This window comes from Neoarius graeffei, chromosome 1 (assembly GCF_027579695.1).
Source record: "Neoarius graeffei isolate fNeoGra1 chromosome 1, fNeoGra1.pri, whole genome shotgun sequence".
Classification (NCBI taxonomy): Eukaryota; Metazoa; Chordata; class Actinopteri; order Siluriformes; family Ariidae; genus Neoarius; species Neoarius graeffei.
Window position 1 is genome coordinate 23,029,030 of NC_083569.1, and position 22,024 is coordinate 23,051,053.

Sequence of the window (22,024 nt, forward strand, 5' to 3'; positions counted from 1 at the left end):
CTGGGTTCAAACCCGAAACCTTCTTGCTGTGATGCAACCGTGCTAACCACTACACCACCATGCTACGTTAATCAGGTTAATGGAAGAAAAAAAGCTACTCTAAGGTAGTGCAAAAACATCACAACTTACAGTACTTTCTCCTTGATGCTGACATTAACATGTCACAAAGCCAAATTCTGCCATATTCATAATCTATGTTGCACAGACATTTTATAACAGAGAAAGTGCTGCACCTCTACCTGTGATTTAAAACTACAGCCAAAAAAATAACAAATTCTATCGTAATGTAAAATATATCAGTGACTAATGACATCCCATGATAAAAATAAGTGAAGATGCACAGTGAGCTCTCATCTAGACAAACTTGTCCATAATCTTTCTATTAAAATCCAACAGTCAGTGCATTAATGCAGTTTAAGCATTTATTTTAAATAGTAATCAGTGAAATACGCTTGTGCAAAAAACATTTACCACAAGGTTTGGGGTGTGCGATGATTCTGTTCACAAACAAGCAAACAGCTTAATTCAACCTAATTTTCATGACCATTAAGGAAAACTGCTTTTTGATGTCCTGGCCCTTACATAAGAGGTACAAATAGTTTCTAGTTAAATATTAATATCATCCTCAATAAATAAATAAATAAATAAATAAATAAATGTAAATTGGTTTGAAGATGGGAAAAAAAGTTAATTTGCTCCACAGAGACATCTGGGATGTATTGATGTTTAACTTTGTGTGTTGTTAGGGCTGAGCAGTAAGGAGTTTAATAAACCTTAATTTAGAATCAAAAATATTATTTTTTTTCCTTATTTTATGTATATTAACAAATGAAATATAGTTCACCAGACAAAACATGAAACATCTTGGGTTCATACTTTCTACAATGAAATACAAGGCAAAGTAAATTTAGAATTAACTGCTTTTTTTTTATTTCCATACTTTCCCAACTTTTTCTGATTTGGGGTTGTAATGCTGATTGTGAAAGTAGAGCTAAAGCTGCATCTTGGGCTGAAGTGTGATTTCCTTACACTGTGAATATCAAGCTTTGAACACATTGTTTCATTAATGGTGAGTGAGAGGGGCTATTATCAATAATAGATTGGTTTCAAGCTGGTCCTAGTGGATGGATAAGTGATTTTAAATTAACCCTTGATTTGACTGAGTGTGCAAATGTGTGTGTGTGTAAATTATCTCATCTCATCTCATTATCTGTAGCCGCTTTATCCTGTTCTACAGGGTCGCAGGCAAGCTGGAGCCTATCCCAGCTGACTACGGGTCGGACCCAGCGCCGTGGGGGGGTGAAAGGGGGCGTTGCCCCCTCGTGGCTACAGCCCTGCCCCCTCAACGGAGACTCAGATCACTTAATTGTTTTCTTATGAAAATATAATGTATTATAGACGTATTAATAATTTGCATTTTCAAATACGAAATATTCAGTGGTTGCGCATTGCACAAAAATACATTTCACATAAATCACTACTAAAACTGGCACGGTAGAACAAATCTGATTGGTTGTTATGACACTTACAAGTGCACTGTCTCTACAATATCCTGTAATATGCAGTCAAGTGGGCGGCACGGTGGTGTAGTGGTTAGCACTGTCGCCTCACAGCAAGAAGGTCTGGGTTCGAGCCCCGTGGCCGGCGAGGGCCTTTCTGTGTGGAGTTTGCATGTTCTCCCCGTGTCCGCGTGGGTTTCCTCCCCACAGTCCAAAGACATGCAGGTTAGGTTAACTGGTGACTCTGAATTGACCGTAGGTGTGAATGTGAGTGTGAATGGTTGTCTGTGTCTATGTGTCAGCCCTGTGATGACCTGGCGACTTGTCCAGGGTGTACCCCGCCTTTCGCCCGTAGTCAGCTGGGATAGGCTCCAGCTTGCCTGCGACCCTGTAGAACAGGATAAAGCGGCTACAGATAATGATGATGTTTATGATCCGTTTATGTTGGTGTATGTGTTCATATATGGTCCGCTTTGTGCGCAAATAGCGTAAGAATATGTGCCGTTCACGTCACCCCCCCCCCCATGCAGCGGGGGTGAAAATTCATCACTTCAGAGTGTTTAGTCCCCTATACACCTAAACTGGGATCGCGGATTAAGTGGTTAGCGTTGACTCGGTGCGAGTCAGGAAGACTATTACTGGTGCAGCCGCGGGGTCTGTTGATTTTTTTAAATTATGATTTTGGCCGCCGAGCCAAGTACCTTAGACTTGCATTGACGTTTTGTTTTCATGCCGTGGAGCTATTTGTATGTATTTTAAATTTAAAGGACTTGCCTGTAGGTTTGTGTGTGTTGTTTTATGTTTGGCATCTTTCCGGTTGTAACGCGTGCCTGTGAAAAAATCGGAGGGGAGGGTTAACAGGTGGGCACGGGAGTTGATAAAGCGCAACTGCCCTGGTAATATGTCACATGATTTTCCCGGACTAAAGCAACCTTCGGGGCCGTGGTTTTGTGGATGGCGCAGTTAATTGTTTGAAACACGTTGTCAGACCACCATCACTACTACACACTATATGAAAAATATTTGCCCCCTTGCGATTTCTAATTGCCCCCTAAGTAAACTGTTCCTGGCGCTGGGCCTGCTACGGGCGAAAGGCGGGGTACACCCTGGACAAGTCACCAGGTCATCACAGGGCTGACACATAGACACAGACAACCATTCACACTCACATTCACACCTACGGTCAATTTAGAGTCACCAGTTAACCTAACCTGCATGTCTTTGGACTGTGGGGGAAACCGGAGCACCTGGAGGAAACCCACACGGACAAAATGCAAACTCCACACAGAAAGGCCATCACCGGCCACAGGGCTCAAACCCAGACCTTCTTGCTGTGAGGCGACAGCGCTAACCACTACACCACCGTGCCGCCTGTGTAAATTATATATTTGCAAAATTAAAATGCTTTGTTGACAGGTCATGCCTCTTTTGGTCTTTATGTAATGCATCACTGTCAGTCCTGTGCACTTTGGTGCACCAGAAGGACTCTGGGATGCGCTCCAGACTGCGCGCGCACTGAACAGACTCTCACATGCAGTGCGCATCACCGAGCCTTATTTCCCCGTGCTAGATTTCCTGGTTTTCTGATTCCTATGCCTGTTCCTAGTTTCCATTGTTCTCTTTGCCTGTGATAGTCTGTTCACACCTCACCCAACCTTTTGCTTGTTTCCCATTCTAGAGATTGCCTGTCGATTTGGATTTTTTGCCTGTGTGTTTACACCTGATTGTCACGCTGTTTTTAATAAATATGTAAAAATACATAATTTATGTATTTTTCAAAAATACTTCTGCACTTGCATCCATCTCCCACCGCTCCCTGACAGAATACTTCATCAAACCATGAATGCAGCAGAAGGGTTCCAGTACACCATGCCACACCACTTCTGGAATTTTGTATCTCAGCCTCTAGCTTCGTTTTTCTGGCAGTGTAACGGCGTATACACTCAACACCCTACGATGGAGAGTATCACCTGTGTGGCTTCACCATACAGTGTGGCACCTATTATGCAGACCTTGAAGAACTCAAGCCTCCAGAACCTGTCTGGGTAACATGCGTGATTAACTGTCTGACTGGATGAGCACACCGATGGGCCGAGTCCCTCATGCGATGAGAGCACCCGTGCCTTCGGAACTCACATGATTTTCTGGTCATGCTCTGGTTCATTTATGAGTCCCTAGAGAAGGAGAACCCCCATACAAATTTTTGAGACGGGGCTAGTCCATCTGAGGCCGATGTTCTAGAGCGGCTCCTAAAGGCCGTTAGTCCAGAACCAATCCTACAGCCCGTTTCACAGTCAATTTGTATCTGAGTATAGAATATGTCTCATGGCAAAGTTGGGGATTTTTCAAAGTTGTAATATTTGTGCTGTAGTTCATAGCAACATAAAGTCATAATTGATTAAAGTCGCAGACAAGCAAATAAAGGCTTGTGTATTATAAGCTGAAGCAGAGTCGTGGTGAATATGAGTAAATATGAGTGGGTGGAGCTACATGTGGTGACATCAGAGACAATCTCAAATACACAACACTGGCATTTATTTCTAAAACTAGAGGTCTGAACTAAACACTCATAACAACAATGTTACTCTTCTTGCTTTTCCTCACTCATGCTGACATTGGTAAGTCAGATACATTATACACGAAATGTTTAATTATTTAACAAACAAAAAGAACAATGTTTTTAATAATAGTTTATTAATAATAAATGGTTATGATATTATGTTAATGTATTTATAGCAGAAGCTGCTGACAACAGCATTAAACCAGAACAAACCACTATATCTGGAACTGAAGGCAGCAACATCACACTGTCCTGCACATATACTGGATCAGTTACGAGTCTCCACTGGTACCAACAAAAACCTGGATCAAGACCAGAGTTTCTGCTGTTAATTGACGAAAGCAGTGGACATGTCACAAAGGCTCAACCACCTCATCCACGAGTGTCCATCAAACTTGATAAAACGAGTAAGAAAGTGGATCTGCTCATCTCCTCTGCTGCAGTGACAGACTCTGCACTGTACTACTGTGCTCTGAGGCCCACAGTGACAGGAAACCCAACTACACTGTACAAAAAGCACTACACATGACTGGAGCAGAGCCGTGCTTTTCTCACATGATGGAGCTCTGTACATGTTTACCTCTGCAGGCTCAACCCTCAGTCTATGATGTCAGTTTGCTTTTGTAGATAAACCATTTGTGTATTAATCTGCTGAAGTTTATTTCTAAATTAGACCGAAACATCATTCTTACCAATGGTATATTATAATCTTGGGGGGGTCAGTTGTTTACTAGAAGAGATTTGATTAAAAAAAAGAAGACCATCACATTTCCTGTTAAACAACTACTGAGTTTGGAGTACAATAATGAAAGCTTGTTTAAACACGCTGAAATATCCTAGATCAAGAAAGTAAAAGAAGCTAAAACTTATTTATTTTTCTCTTCTATGAAAATGTTGAATGCCTTTTTCCAGTATGACATGAAATTAGTGAAAGAGAGAGTGAGAGAGAGAGATTGACATGCAATAGACAGCTGTAAAAGCAGAATGGGGTGTTTATAAAGCGCACACTGTTAATCAGATCCAAATCATGATGCAAAACACAGTATCAAAAAACAGGCAAAGGTCAAGCGAGGCACAAACAGAACATCAGAGGTAACGTCAAAATGCAAAGTCCAAACCAGAATCAGCAGACTGTGAGCAGTGATGTGCAGGGTGGGTGTTGGAGTCTGTTGTGGCCATATTTGAAAGCTGCTGTGAATTCTGGGAAGTGGGGGTTTGCATGTAGGCAGGTGTACAAGAGAGAGAGAGCATAGAGAAATGTATTTCACTGAGGCTGGCTTCTGAAACTTCTTTTCAGAATTCCCAACAAAAACCACAAAATTGAATTTAAACTAAATTTATTTCAAACATTATTCTTTCTTCCACAGGAACTATGTTGTCTTACAATCCCTTTTCTTGTCATGAAACTATAGTATGATGTAGGTATTTGGTATATGCCTGACTCTCACCCAGTGTTCCCATAATTGGCTCCAGATCCACTGTGACCCTGATCTGAATAAAGCACTTATTACGATGAAAAAATTCGTGTATCTACACTACCGTTCAAAAGTTTGGGGTCACTTTGAAATTTCCTTATTTGTGAAAGAAAAGCACTGTTCTTTTCAATGAAGATCACTTTAAACTAATCAGAAATACACTCTATACATTGCTAATGTGGTAAATGACTATTCTAGCTGCAAATGTCTGGTTTTTGGTGCAATATCTCCATAGGTGTATAGAGGCCCATTTCCAGCAACTCTCACTCCAGTGTTCTAATGGTACAATGTGTTTGCTCATTGCCTCAGAAGGCTAATGGATGATTAGAAAACCCTTGTACAATCATGTTAGCACAGCTGAAAACAGTTTAGCTCTTTAGAGAAGCTATAAAACTGACCTTCCTTTGAGCAGATTGAGTTTGTGGAGCATCACATTTGTGGGGTCGATTAAATGCTCAAAATGGCCAGAAAAATGCCTTGACTATATTTTCTATTCATTTTACAACTTATGGTGGTAAATAAAAGTGTGACTTTTCATGGAAAACACAAAATTGTTTGGGTGACCCCAAACTTTTGAACGGTAGTGTGTGTGTGTTTATAGTTATTAGAATCATGTGAATACAGAAACCATTAATCATGGCAACATCAAGGCAGACTCTGCCCTGTGCGGACCACTCTGTGTCACACACCATAGTAATGCCACCATCAGTGAGGAGATTCTTATTTTCTGTGTAAAAGCACGTCTGCAGGTTCTCCCCACAAAATACAACTTATCACTCTGGTTTCCCTCCTTCCATTCACCTCTCTATATGCTGCATGTGTTACGCCCTCATTGCCGGGTAAGGTTATGAAAATATAAAAGTAAAAAAAAAAAAAAACACGAGCACGACATTAGCCTTCACTGTGTATTTATTTTTCTTCTGCGCTCCAGCTTCTCTTCTCAGAACACGGAAGCCATATATACAGACATCACCAATCGATCGCTGTGCTACACATCCGCCACAGACTTTTTCACAGGAAATATAAACACAATTGAGTTCTCAAAATTAACATTTGCAAATGCATCTTGATGAAAGATAAGTAAAAGGGAGTAAATAAAAAATGATACGAAATTAACTACTTTTATCCTTAGCTGCTATCACTGTCTCTTTTGTTTTCTGTACCCGCAAGACAAAAGCAGTTGAACGCAGAGTAGGTAATCACTCATCATTTTAACCTTTTCAACTCTGAACACATGAAAATAATGAATTATTATTCTTTTTTATCACTGTTCTTAATGAATTACATTATCACAGTATGAACAACATGCATTACCAGTGCATTGTTTTTTTAAATCTTATCTTGCCATGAATTATGTTTAGTCATAAGCTCCTGCTTAACCCTAAACCTTTTTATCAATCTACTCAGTATTTGTCAGTCACAAACTTTGTAACCATGACACACTCCCCTACAACACAGATGTCGTCCCCGACATCTCATCCAACAGGTAAGTAATGTAGTCAAGTAGTATTTAGAGCATTTACCCATATGTCATCAGACCAATCATTCAGCAGTGTATACAATCACTTGGCTTACTCGCAGTCCAGGAGTGTGTGGCACATGTGTATCAATATGCTGCTTGTCCATCAGTCCATTCATGAATATCTAATACGTATGTACATATATGTCAACAATCACTTTGTGAAACGGTCCATCCATGAATGTATGATATGTTTGTACTTGCATCAACACTCCTAGTGTTGCCACCTGTCCCGGTTTTTCCTGATTGTCCCGGATTTTCATGGTCTGTCCCGGATTTTCATGGTCTGTCCCGGAAAAAAAAATAATAAAAATCCGGGACACTGAATGTCCCGGTTTTTTGTACATAATGGGCAAAATGTGTATTTCAACTTGCGAGCCAGCTGAGAACCAGTTTGCTTTTCCAAGCTCGCCGTGCTAAGCGGAGCCATGTCATTACGTCGCTGAATACATCATTACGTCGCTGTATACGTCACTTACGTCGCTGTATACGTCAGTTACGGCGCTACGTTTGCATAAACCTTGGCGCGAATATCAAAGCAAAAACAACACGGAAGAAGCAGCAGCAACAACAACAACAATAATAATAATAATGGATGACTTCGCGTTTGTAGAGCTGCTGCTTCTCTTCGCCTAAAAATGGCGATCTTTCGTGGTCTTTTTTATTGTTGTTGGTCTTAACAACTCCGCCCCCCCGCTGACGTAAGCGGTTCTTTCCTCTGGCCCAGCAGAGTTGGTGCTAGCCTGGAACCGGTTTTTCTGGCCCCAGAGCCAGTTCTTTGTCAGTGGAAACAGAAAACCCGGTTCCAAACTAAGCACTGGCCCTGAACCAGCCCTGGAACTGCTTTGGTGGAAAAGGGGCAATGGAGTATGCTTGGACTGATAAAAGAAACAGACTCTCTGTTGCAATGGTGAAGGCTGAGCTTCAAGTCAGGCTAAACTTTCAGTTGTCCTGTACTGAGTTCAAGACATTCATTGAAAATCAGCCAGGACTCATAGCAGCAGCAAAGAAAAACACCAAATATAAATGGAAGATTAGGTAAGGTTTTGGTGAATTAAATGAAATAGTGTAGTGTAGTACATACTCCTGTATGTGCCCAGTTATATCAGTTACATGTCCTCCTATGTATTTGTTTAGCCAAGAGCAGCAGAGGCACAGGCAAGCACAAGCAAAGCACACACCACACTCTAAGCAATCAGGTAAGCTGTTTGACACTACACCTTACATTGTTACATTCAGGTATTCTTAGATACAATGAAAAATTAGATTATTTATTTTTATTCCACATAAGCAAACAAACAGAATTTAATTACAGTATGTATTCCCCTTTTACCTGTGCCCACTACTGCCCCCAGGTGTCCACAACCAAAAACTGTTGGAAATAAACCAAAATAATGAAGACCTGCTATATTATGTAAAGCAATTAACTAAACAAATAACTAGCAAAAGCGTCATTTTTACTAATTAGAGCAATACAATTTCAGCATAGAAGGGCGATTTTTGTCTTGGGTTAGATGTGCGAAGGGCGCCGTTGCTTACAAGCAAAAAGGTCGATTGGATGGTCGAAATGTCCAGGATTTTTGTCAGACACAGGTGGCAACCCTACTCAGGGCCCAACAGTCCTTCCTCGAGTGTATGTGTGTATGAAGTGTGAGTCCATCAACACTCAGTTTGTGAGAGAATCCATCAAGGAGTGTATGATGTGCATGAAGTGTGTATGTGTAAGTGCATGTTCTTCATTCAGTAGCCCCGTGCAACAGCAGACTGATAATTCCAATGCTGTACTGGAACAGTCCATGTACTTGTGGCTTGCGTGGCACTGGAGGATAGTAGTGCATCATGTGCTCTGGAAATCCGATGGCCCAGCTGGTCATATGTGAAAACTCTCGGGGGTCGTCTCTCTCTCACTGGTCACTGGTACTGTGGCTCATTCCCTCTGTGATCTTCACTTTGAACAGGTGATCGTGCTGCTGGTATTCTCTCTTCCAGTGCAATCTCCTCTTGAAGGGACATGTCCTCTTCTGACACTGCATCTCTTGTGTCCTGCTCCAGCTGGTGCATGTCCTGATGCTCAGGCTCAACATCCTGCACGAACTGTGTGACACCTTCATCAGTATCCTCTCTGTCTGTGTGGACTTGGGGCTGTGACACAGGCTGATGTCTGACTGGATGGTACACATAGTCGTCATTATCACTATCACCGTCTGTCTCTGGGTCTGTTTGTTCTTTGTCTTGACGAGTCTGAGCCATGGTTTGTCTTTGTCTAGCTGGTTTCAGCTGGATTTCTAGGGGTAGATGGTCACATGGCAACAGGAGGTTACGGTGCAGAATCCTACGTCCTCTTGCTTTGCCTTGCTCAGGTATCACTTCATATATGGGCATGTCTTTTCCCACCTGATGGACTACTTTGTGGATGCAATCTTCCCAGTGATTCCTGAGCTTTTCTGTCCCCTCTCTGGGTGTCATATTCCTAATAAGAACACGGTCGCCCTCATGCAACACAGAGCTCTTGACTTTGTGATCATGATTCCTCTTGCTCCTCTCAGCACATTTTTTTGCATTTGCTGTTGTGATCTCATAAGCCTCTTGCATCTGTTGTTTCCACTTTTTCATGTACTCTTTATGATCAACAGTCCCAGTCTCAGTGGTAAAACCAAATAACAAGTCAACAGGTAGTCTTGGTGACCTGCCAAACGGGAGGTAAAAAGGTGAAAAACCTGTGACTTCACTCCTGGTGCTGTTATATGCATAGATGAGCTTGGGCAGTGACTCTCTCCAATCTGACTTTTGTTTGTCTGTGAGCGTCCTCAGCATTTGTAGCAGTGTTCTGTTTAGCCGTTCCACTTGCCCATTGCCTTGGGGGTGATAAGGCGTGGTTCGAGAGCCCATCACTCCACAGTTTTTCTTCAGCTGTGCAAACAACTGATTCTCAAATTCACTTCCCTGGTCATGGTGAATTCTCAGAGGGAATCCAAACTTCAGTGCATAATCATTAAATATTTAATCAGCAACAGTCTTGGCAGATTTTGATGTTGTGGGATAGGCTTGTGCAAAGCGCGTGTAATGATCTACTATTAATAATATGTATTCATATCCACCTCGACACTTATCCAGATGCAACTTGTAAGCACTTACATTCAAACTACACTAAATGTGCTACAATTAGGGTAACAGCCAGAGAAACGTTGCAGTGCTCACAGGAGACACAAAATTCAAATACACAGATAAGACTGCCTCAAGGAGAAGCACTTATGAATCTCTTAAAAATCAGTGCTCTTCTTTGAATTAAGAAGAACAACTTTATTCATCACACACTTGTGAAATTCCTCTCTGCAGTTAACCCATCCGAAGCAGTGAACACAAACCTGAGCAATGAGCACACACACAGAGCAGTGGGCAGCCATGCTAACAGCACCCAGGGAGCAGTTGGGAGTTAGGTGCCTTGCTCAAGGGCACCTCAGCCCATAGCCATCCCATATTAAACTAAGTGCATGTCTTTGAACTGTGGGGGAAGCCAGAGAACCCATACAGAACATGCAAAATCCACACAGAAGGGCCCCCACCAGCCGCAAACCCAGAACCTTCTTGCTATGAGGCAACTGTGCTAACCACTTACACCACAATTAATCTAACTGTGCGTCATTTTGAAAGTAACTTTACTTTAATCAACTATAAAATGTATCTTGAGTTGCTTGAATCACTCAAAAATAGAGTATTTTCACATGTTGTCATCAAACTGGAAGTCAGCCTTATTGGAGGCATTGGATACATCAAATCACAAAATGTTGATTTTAACTTTGGGTAGGCTGTGGTTAAACCTTTCTTCAAAATACCTTGCGTATGGGTTTGGCGTATCACAAGACAAATAGCATGTGTAAGGTGTGATGGAGTGCCTGTCACTACAGTTGAGTATGTGCTCTAACTGCCATACCAATGAGCCTGGCACTTTGGTCAGGTTAGCCATAGAGACTTTCTGAAGAAAGCAAAAGTAACATGAACCTGCTTTCCTCCACACATCTCATGCAACCATCTCAAATGTTGAACAGGATCCTGCAGACATGAAAAGTCAAATCTTTGAAAGATATAATGAAATTCCAGTAGCACATAAGCACTTTTGTGTGGGTCGTCTGGGTTTGTCTGGTACAGTATGAGTTTCGCTTCGCTTGTGAGAGGTCCAAGGTTGAAATCCTGGATAAGCCCAGGGTTGACCTTAAATTGTTCACCTGTTAGAAAAAAAAATAAAGGAATGCTGGCTGCATCGTTCTTAAAGTGCTAGTCTCATGAAAATTACATCATAAAATCTCTGGCTTTCTGCCTGTGATGTGCTCAAATAGGCTGCAAAGTTATAGGGCCAGTGGTGCAATGGATAACGCGTCTGACTACGGATCAGAAGATTCTAGGTTCAACTCCTGGCTGGCTCGGAAATTTTAAAGGGTTGTGTAGTGGTTCGCACTGTTGCCTCACAGCAGGAAGGTTTTGAGTTCAGTGGCTGGTGGGGGCCTTTCTGTGTGGAGCATGTTCTCCCCATGTCTGTGTGGGTTTCCTCGAGGTGCTCTGGTTTCCCCCACAGTCCAAAGACATGCAGTTTGGCTAATGTGGGGTGGCCTTGGGCTGAAGTGCCCTTGAGCAAGGTACCTAACCCCTGACTGCTCCCCGGGAACTGCTTTTTGTACAACAGTAGACACAGATGCTCCAGCTGTTTTGGCTATAGCACACTTGGACGAAATGCCGAAAGGAGAAGAGAGTGGTTGTTGAGAGAATTTATTGTGTTTCCAGGCAGTATTTGACAGAAGATGGATATGATGTGTTAATAGTAGCTGAAGATACAGTATTAATTGAACAGCGCACATTTTGCTCATGTTGTGAGAGAATCTCTTTCAGAGCCTATAAATACAGAAAAAGTTTTGTGTAGCTTCCAGTAGCCTAAATGACCATGCTGCTCCACAATGTGAGTGGTAAGATGGCGGTCAGATGGTTTCACTCCAAACAGTGCTCCAGACTGAGGCTAGTGGAGCTCGTGGACACATTGCTTCTAAATTGTTGTAAACAACCCTAAAGATGCCGAGTGTCAAGCATTTGGGTGTAAAATAAACCTGATCACTGATCATTTTATGTGACATGCTTTTGTTTTTATTCACGGAGAAAAGAGATCTTTGTAGACAACAAGAATCACACTGCGATGACAACAGGATTGTTTATTAGTATCTGTGTCAGTACTGAACATGTGTTATCGAGCCAAGTAGATTTAAGAAGAATAAGCCATTATTTGTTACATGTACACTCAAGTACAGACTGAAGCACACAGTAACATTTCTCCTGTGCATTTAACCCGTCTGAAGCAGTGGACACACACAAGTGAGCATTGAGAACACACACATACCCACAGCAGTGGCCAGCTATGCTACAGCACTCAAGGAGCAGTTGGGGGTTAGCCTAGTAAACTAGACCCACCTGCCTAGCGGCCAAAAATATTTTTACCTACGAGTGGGTCTAGCCTCGGACCATATCAACAACACACCCCGGGCATCAAATCGTGCCCGCCAATCACAACGCAAGGTTTTTGTTTGGATTCTTTGGGCGGGCTTTTGCAGGAGTGACGACAAGGCTGCGCGACGCTGGAGAAAGCACAACAGGAAAGTTGGCTACGGCTATTGAACAGCGTTCGTTTGACTCCGCTTTGGAATCAGTTTTAGAAGAATTAGGCTTGGAGTTTTCATTGAAACATGAGCAGGAAGAGGCTCTCCGCTCATTCCTTTTCAAGAAGGACGTTTCGCTGTCACATTTAGTCTGGCTTGCCAGGCTACTCCCCCACTGCTTTCTGTCGCTCTGACTACGTCACAGTTGCGCTGATTGGTCAGAGCGTTGGCCTATACGCACAGAGACAGTTTAAAAGACAACGGGTTGTTCCTACCCACACCCTTCGGAAATGTCTACGACCAAGACCAGACTAAATATTCACATTTTAGTCTGGCTTGCCAGGCTAGTTGGGGGTAAGGTGTCTTGCTCAGGGGCACCTCAGCCCAACCTCAGGCCATGGCTCCTATATACCTAACCACATTTCTTTGAACTGTGGGAGAAACCAGAGGACCCGGAGGAAACCCACACAGACACAGGGAGATCATGCAACCTCCACACAGAAAGGCCCCTGTCAGCCGCTGGGTTCAAACCCAGGACCTTCTTGCTGTGAGGAGACAGTGATAACCACTGTGCCACCCTTAACATTGAAACATCAAAACAAAAAATGCTAGGGGGTCATTCCATGTCAATTCACACAAATGCCCAAAACCTCCCCAGTGACACCTCTTCAATTTGCCTTATTTTTATTTTCTTAGTGCCTTGTGATGTCAAATGAAAGAATCCAAAATTTTAGCTTCCTAGCTCGAACGTTTTTTGAGTTATGGCCCTTCAAAGTTTGGGTGCCACGCCCACTTTTGGGGTCCGGGAATTGCACACTTAATTTGCAAGCATTTTTGGAGGCCCATATTTTTTGTTCTAAGGGGGATATAGACCTGTAAATTGCTATATCTATGTATTCTGGCCCTGTCTATCAGATTCTGCACCTAAAAATAGCATAGGTTTACTAACTTTATAGATATTAACCCCTTAAAAGTGGATTTTTTAATGACAATAATTTTTTTTTACATTTTGGGGGTCTATATCTTGGAAAGTTTTTATGTTGATGGCGTTTCAACTGATTTATCATCATATTTGGGAACTCTACTGTGTACTTAGAGAGTTTCAGGGCACTCAGAGCTTTGGTGGGGGTACAGGAGGGCCCCAAATATGGCTTCGGGACAAAATTACCATTTGGTATGTCCTAATTCAGGCCATTAGTTGGCCATGTGGGCACATGATGACTGGAATGAGCCTTTAACCCTATCAACAGACACCTTTTATCAAACTTTTAAGCCAATAAAAACTTTGATTATCCAACTCTTTCCATATAAACTAAGCATTTGTATATGGTACTGTTTTTGCATATTTTCTGAAAAATCCTAAGTTCGGAAAGTAGGTCAACTATTGTTTTGACTGACTATTCATGTTTAAGGTAGTAAAAGCACGCCCATATAGTGATTTTAATCTATGGGAAGATTATTTATACCCAATACCCCATTAGTTATATTGACAATTACAAGGGATAAACCCTTTCCCGGCTGTTTCACGATGCTGGTTTTTTTTTTTACATTTGACACCTTTCCCTGTATCCAACCAAACTCTGACCACTATACACTTAATAGTTAAATGCATCTTTCAAACAGGAAAGGGAAAGATGCAAACAAGGGGATGATCCCAAGAAAAACATCCTAGTTGCTTTACTACATTTGTTCTGACATCCGATCTGGAAGTTAAACCTAGACTCATCAGGTTTTTTTTTTTCAAGAAAAGGGGAAGGGGCCCCTCGCCACTCATGTGGGGAAAATTAGCATATCAATTAGTAAAAAGGGGAAATTTTATATATATATATATATATATATATATATATATATATATATCCTTCTCACCCCCGGCGGGGGGGTGGTATCCATGTCATCCTCAAGCTCGGGTCCTCTACCAGAGGCCTGGGAGTTTGAGGGTTCTGCGCAGTATCTTCGATGTTCCTAGGACTGCGCTCTTCTGGACTGAGGCTTCAGATGTTGTTCCTGGGATTTGCTGGAGCCACTCTCCCAGTTTGGGGGTTACTGCCCCAAGTGCCCCCACTACCACGGGGACCACGCAACTCTTGACCTTCCACATCCGTTCCAGCTGCTCTTTCAACCCTTGATACTTCTCAAGTTTCTCATGTTCCTTCTTCCTGATGTTGGCATCAGCTGGGATCGCCACATCTATCACCACCACCCTCTTCTGCTCTTTGTCCACCACCACTATGTCCGGTTGGTTAGCCAGGATCTGTTTGTCAGTCTGGAAGCTGAAGTCCCACAGAACCTTGGCCCTGTTGTTCTCAGCCACTTTCTGTGGTATGGCCCATTGGGACTTGGGTACTTCTATTCCATACTGGTTGCAGATGTTCCTGTATACTATCCAAGCCACTTGGTTGTGCCTCTCCATGTACGCTGATCCAGCTAGCATCTTACACCCTGCTACTATGTACTGGACTGTTTCAGGGGTTTCTTTGCACAGTCTGCATCTTGGGTCTGATCTACTCTGGTAGATCCTGGCCTCTATGGCTCTTGTGCTTATGGCCTGTTCTTGTGCTGCCATGATTAGTGCCTCTGTGCTGTCTGTCAGTCCTGCATTATCCAGCCACTGGTAGGATTTCTTGATATCAGCCACTTCCTCTATCTGACGGTGGTACATGCCATGTAGGGGTTTGTCTCTCCAGGTTGTCTGTTCCTCCTCCTCCTCTGCACTCTCATCATGGTTCTGCTGCCTGAGACATTCACTTAGCAGTTCATCCTTTGGGGCCATCTTTCTGATGTATTCTCGGATTTTCAATGTTTCATCCTGGACCGTGGTCTTGATGCTCACTAGCCCTCGGCCTCCCTCTTTCCGCTTAGTGTATAGTCTCAGGGTGCTAGACTTGGAGTGGAACCCTCCATGCATGGTGAGGAGCTTTCTAGTCTTGATATCTGTGGCTTCTATCTCCTCCTTTGGCCAGTTTATGATACCAGCGTGGTATCTGATGACTGGTAGTGCGTACATGTTGATGGCTCGGACCTTGTTCTTACCATTCAGCTGACTTTTCAGGACCTGCCTTACTCTCTGGAGGTATTTGGCTGTGATTGACTTCCTTGTGGCCTCTTCATGGTTTCCATTAGCCTGTGGGATGCCAAGGTACTTGTAGCTGTCTTGGATATCACCTATGTTGCCCTCTGGTAGGTCAGTCCCCTCAGTCCGGATCATCTTGCCTCTCTTTGAGACCATCCGGCCACACTTGTCCAATCCGAATGACATCCCTATGTCATCGCTGTAGATCCGGGTGGTGTGGATCAGCGAGTCTATTTCTCGCTCGTTCCTGGCATACATATATATATAATTTTATTATAATCATTATAAACATGAAGGGGGCATGGGTATTCATGAGGAACTCTATATATTTTTGATACATACCTTTCTTCTATACAATTGTTTTTAAAGTATTGATCATAAAGACATCTAAATGTTAACAGTTTTATGCTATGTGTTCATTACTTACAATTATTGGTTGTTTCAATATCAAAGTCTTGAGCATATGGCTCAAACCCACTGGTATTTTCATGAACAGTTAGCATTAAAAAAATCAAAGAGATATCTGTAAACAAATGTTTCACTTTTGTAACAATTATTTTGTATACAAAGTAAAATTAATTTGTAACAAACTGTGACATCACACAAAGGCTCCCAAGCTGAGTATTTGCTTGCTTATAAATATCTAAACTGAATTCACAGAGAAAAGAGGATTGTTTCAATAAGGTCATTGTCGGGAGGGGAAGACACCAATATTCGGTGTCAGTTTGTTAACCAAAAAATCCCCTGCTCATGGAAGATGGAACAAAATACTTGCAAGATTGGTTTGTCACTAAATGATGACTGCCATAAAGTTGTATATTCTAGGCTGGGTGCCATTTCAAGACGTTATATGTCGTGTAAATGCGCCAGAGATTCAAGGTCGTAGTGCTCAGCATTATAAACTTGTTGCGGTTGATGTAGAAAGAATTGAGATGCTTCTTCCAAAGTACATTCATACTTAACTGTCAGTGTCAGTCAGCAAGCCTGGTTATGGTTTTATATTGAATTGAATCGTTTTGTATTGTGCCTACATGTATTTTACAGCAGTAAATGGCGTCCATGCCTCATTAAAATTGTCTGATCTGATCACATGACTAATTTATTCTTAAGTAAGTGTAGTTTAAGTTACGTGTGTGTGTACAGTGTGCAAAGGGTTAATAAATGTAAACTGTCAGTTTATATATTCAAATATATGTGTTCAGTGATATTATCCTTGTTTTAATCTTACTATTTTATAATTTGAATGTGTTTTAGTACCTTTTGATTTGAAGTGGCAGTTAAAACAATAGCTGACCTGGTTAATAACCTGATATGGTTAAAAATCTTGGTGTTTTCATTGACAGCGAGCTAAACTTTGACAGTCACATGAAAGCAATCACTAAATCGTCATTTTATCACCTAAAAACATTTCCAAACTAAGAGGACTTGTGTCAAAAAATTATCTGGAAAAACTTATACATGCCTTCATCTCTAGTAGGGTTGATTACTGCAATGGCCTTTTCACAGGCCTGCCAAAAAAGACCATCAAACGACTTCAGCTGGTTCAAAATGCAGCGGCTAGGGTTCTCGCACGAACAAAAAGAACAGAGCACATTATTCCAATTCTAAGGTCCCTTCACTGGCTTCCAGTAAGCTACAGAATTGACTTTAAAGCATTGCTGCTGGTGTACAAATCTCTAAATGGTACAGGGCCCAATTACCTCTCTGATATGTTGCAGCGGCCTAACCCAATCAGATCTACCAGATCGCAGCAGCAAAATTAACTGGTAAAACCTGTTGTTAAAACAAAGTGTGGTGAAGCAGCTTTTAGCTATTATGCAGTACAGCTATGGAACCAACTCCCAGAGGACATCAAAAATGCTCCTGCTGTTGGCAGCTTCAAATCTAGACTAAAGACCAAGCTGTTTTCAGATGCTTTCTGCTAACTGATAAATATCATCATTTTTACATGTTTTAAACTTTACTTAACTTTTATTAGGTTGCAGTGCAAAGCATTGCAACTATTGTTCTTCTACGTGTTTCTTCTTCTTCTTCTTCTTCTTCTTATATTTTTTCTTATATTTATTATTCCTACGCAAATTTCGATTTCGAATAACTCAATAACCGTACGTCGCACACAGACAAACAATATATCAAAACGTGCGGCTCGATCGGAATCGCTATGATATTACTTTTCTCTACAGAATGCGATTTTTTCGCGACGTAGTCGCAAAAAAATCGCCCAAAAAAACCCCATTCATTTCTATGGAATTAATTGAAAAAAAAGCACTTTTTCAAACATCCGCTGCTCTGGCATGCTTTCAGCTAGAGACGTGATTCAAACTCTAAAACGTAGGAAAACTTCTCCTCTGTGGATCTGGCATTCAACTTTTCTGCTAGGTTCTACACTTTCGGATCAGTCCCGGCTCAAACGCCATGTGGGTTCCGGGAGAAAATCCGGCTTTTGAATGGGTGTCTATTGTGTTACACACCAGTGCAGCTCGTTTACTTAGAGTGTAGAGAGCTTGAAAAAATAGCTCAAACTTTCTCGCTTAAACTGTGGTTTCAGCCACAAATTTCACTCTACAGACATAAATTTCTCAAAAGTAGTAGTAAAGCTTGTCCTGATTCACACAATGTGTCTACCTAAACGATAGGATTTACAGTTTTTGAATGAAAAGCCTCAAACTGAGGAGAGTGCAGCCGAGAGGCCTCATTGACACCCATTATAAACGTGACAGAAAAGTCACTAATTTTTAACTCCCTCTAGTGTCCTCATTTTTAACACTACAGACAAAAAATTACATCAGTTTATTCAGGAGACCCTTCTAGCGCTCACTGTGAAAGAATTTTGTGAATAGCTGCTTTCGCTGTCGAGTTATTTGTCATTGTTCGAGGCCTGGTCCTGAGCAAAAAACAGCAGAAACCTGTTAAAATCTTGTGTGTCTTAACGCTCCTGCTCAGGCCCGTCGCCATGCCGACTGGGGCCAGTGAGAGAGCAGAGAGGGGCGGGCTGCTGTCTCAAGCACACACATAAATCATGGCATTGTAGCTTCATAGCAGGTCACACATTCACGGCCAGCGAACATGCGTGACCTAATTGCTTCGCGCACTGCATCCTCTCACAATTTCCCCCGGGGAATTGTCCGGTCTAGTTCCATTTTATTCTGCTGTTTTTACTGAACTTTCTCTCTTCTTCCCCCTTTATTTTATGTAATTTTATTTTCTATCGTTTACTGTTTTGCTTTTACTTCTGTAAAGCACATTGAACTGCCACTGTGTATGAAATGCGCTATATAAATAAACTTGCCTTGCCTTGCCTTGCCTTGACCTACTTTCCGGACTTTTCGTATTTTTCAGAAAATATGCAAAAACAGTACCATATACAAATGCTTAGTTTATATTGAAGGAGTTGGATAATCAAAGTTTTTATTGGCTTAAAAGTTTGATAAAAGGTGTCTGTTGATATGGTTAAAGGCTCATTCCAGTCATCATGTGCCCACATGGCCAACTAATGGCCTGAAGTAGGACATACCAAATGGTAATTTTGTCCCGAAGCCATATTTGGGGCCCTCCTGTACCCCCACCAAAGCTCTGAGTGCCTTGAAACTCTCTAAGTACACAGTAGAGTTCCCAAATATGATGATAAATCAGTTTAAACCCTATCAACACAAAAACTTTCCAAGATATGGACCCCTGAAATGTCAAAAAAAATTTGTGTCATTAAAAAAATCCACTTTTAAGGGGTTAATATCTCTAAAGTTAGTAAACCTGTGCTATTTTTAGATGCAGAATCTGATAGACAGGGCCAGAATACATAGATATAGCAATTTACAGGTCTATATCCCCCTTAGAACAAAAGATATGGGCCTCCAAAAATGCTTGCAAATTAAGTGTACAATTCCCAGACCTCAAAAGTGGGCGTGGCACCCAAACTTTGAAGGGCCAAAATTCAAAAAACGTTCGAGCTAGGAAGCTAAAATTTTGCATTCTTTCTTTTGACATCATAAGGCACTAATAAAATAAATATCAGGCAAATTGAAGAGGTGTCACTGGGGAGGGTGTGTGAATTGACATGGAATGACCCTATAATATAATACTTTTATTCATTTTCATCTATTCTAAAAACAGCATCAATATGAGAGTTCATCAATAATGATTTAGACAACAAAAAATAAGCTGAAGTGAATTACACCCATCAATTTAAAAAAAAAAACATTTTCATTGGAATTATCATTGAATGCGCATGCGCTGTGAGAATGCGTGACATCACACAGCATCATCATACGTTTAATCTCATCTCATTATCTCTAGCCGCTTTATCCTGTTCTACAGGGTCGCAGGCAAGCTGGAGCCTATCCCAGCTGACTACGGGCGAAAGGCGGGGTACACCCTGGACAAGTCGCCAGGTCATCACAGGGCTGACACATAGACACAGACAACCATTCACACTCACATTCACACCTACGGTCAATTTAGAGTCACCAGTTAACCTAACCTGCATGTCTTTGGACTGTGGGGGAAATCGGAGCACCTGGAGGAAACCCACGCAGACACAGGGAAAACATGCAAACTCTGCACAGAAAGGCCCTTGCCGGCCACGGGGCTCAAACCCAGGACCTTCTTGCTGTGAGGTGACAGCGCTAACCACTACACCACTGTGCCGCCCGTACATTTACTATAAAATACTTTATATTTTATGAGGATTTGTGTTGTACAAAGTTGTAACTATCTGCTAAACATGATGCCTTAGCAAAGTAGACAGAGGTAAGTCATGGTTCTTTTCTTTATTTTGTCTTTAGTTGAGAAACTTTCTCAGGCAAAATATACTAGTGCAGCAGATGACATAAGTATCGTTAGCTAACACTGACAGACAGGATGCTAGTTGAAGAATTCACGCATCCATTTGCTAAAGTTCAGATTTTTTTGTCTGTAGTTCTGTCATATTTTATCTTCATTTACTAAGTTGTAGCTGTTTTCTGTGTTTTTAGCTTTTAGGTAAATATCAGAAAATTGAGTTAGCTAATTTAATGGATGCCTTCAATGGTCGACCTGAACTGCTGGCGACATGGATTTCTCTTGGCTGCATCGTTCTGAAAGTGCTTGTTTCATGAAAGGTACATCAGAAAATACCTGGTTTTCTGTGTGTGATGTGCTCAAGTACACTGTAAAGTTGGCGAATAAATAAAAAACTGTTTCGAAAAATGCTTTTTTGCATCTGAATTCTGTTCCAAAAATTACTAAAAGCTTGTCCACCATTATTAGATCGCAGCGACTGACGGGTAGGCGGATTTCAGTTGGCTGCATTGTTCTTAAAGTGCTAGTCTAATGAAAGTTATGTCAGAAAACCCCCAGTTTTCTGTGTGTGCTGTGCTCAATTACACTGTAAAGTTGGCGAATAAATAAAAAACTGTTTCGAAAAATGCTTTTTTGCATCTGAATCCTGTTCCAAAAATCACTAAAAGCTTGCCCGCCATTATTAGATCGCAGCGATTTACAGCTTGGCGGCGCTGTACGCTTGACGTTATTTGCACCAGTACCTTCTTTTGTTTCCACACGGACTCTATAATATTCTCCTCAGTGGTGTGAATTCTTGATACCGATTCTTTTGAAAAAGACATGAAAGCTCTTCAAATTCATCCTCAATCTTTGTTTTTTTGTTTGAGGATGATTTGGAACCGATAGCCGAGCAAGCAGACTCAAAAGAGAACCCATCCTCATCTGGGTCACACCAGATAGTGAGATTATAAAGAAGTATCCTTCTCTAACTTTGTGCCACATTGTCAAAATTTGCAACAGACCCCTTGCACTGATCTCACACTTATATTAGCAACCGTTACTGCGATTATCTTGGGGACAAGCGAATTTTGTTTACATACTGAAGGCAAGCAATATTGAAGATGTCAGATGTGTGCAGTTAGAAGAAAGCTACCACTAGAAAAGCTTTACTACCAGATTGCTTGGATAATCTAAGTCAGAGAGAAGCAAAGGATAGATACAGGCAGAAGTTAGCTTATTTGTGATGTGTGCAAAATTGCTTGAAATTTTTGGAGTGATGATGTCCATTTTTGGCCTGGGTTTACCTACATGGATGTTGGAATGTACCTTCTCACTGCATTTTCCCTGTTTTAATAAATTAAAAAAAAAACCCTTATCATTTACTGAAAGGGAAGGGCAGGGAGGATTGAGAATCCATCAGCTGTGGTTTGTTTACACTTGATACTAAAACTGGTAGCGTCCTAGCCAACAAAAGTAAGATTCAGAGACAGTTTCACTAAGTCTTTAC

At 41.6% G+C, this 22,024-nt stretch overlaps 1 non-coding gene across 1 annotated transcript; it reads left to right on the forward strand.

The window, feature by feature from the left end:
* Positions 1–11,401: 11,401 nt before the first annotated feature.
* On the forward strand, positions 11,402–11,474 carry trnar-acg (transfer RNA arginine (anticodon ACG)). The gene has a single exon. It is a non-coding gene; the product is annotated as a tRNA-Arg (tRNA).
* The last annotated feature ends 10,550 nt before the right edge of the window (positions 11,475–22,024 follow it).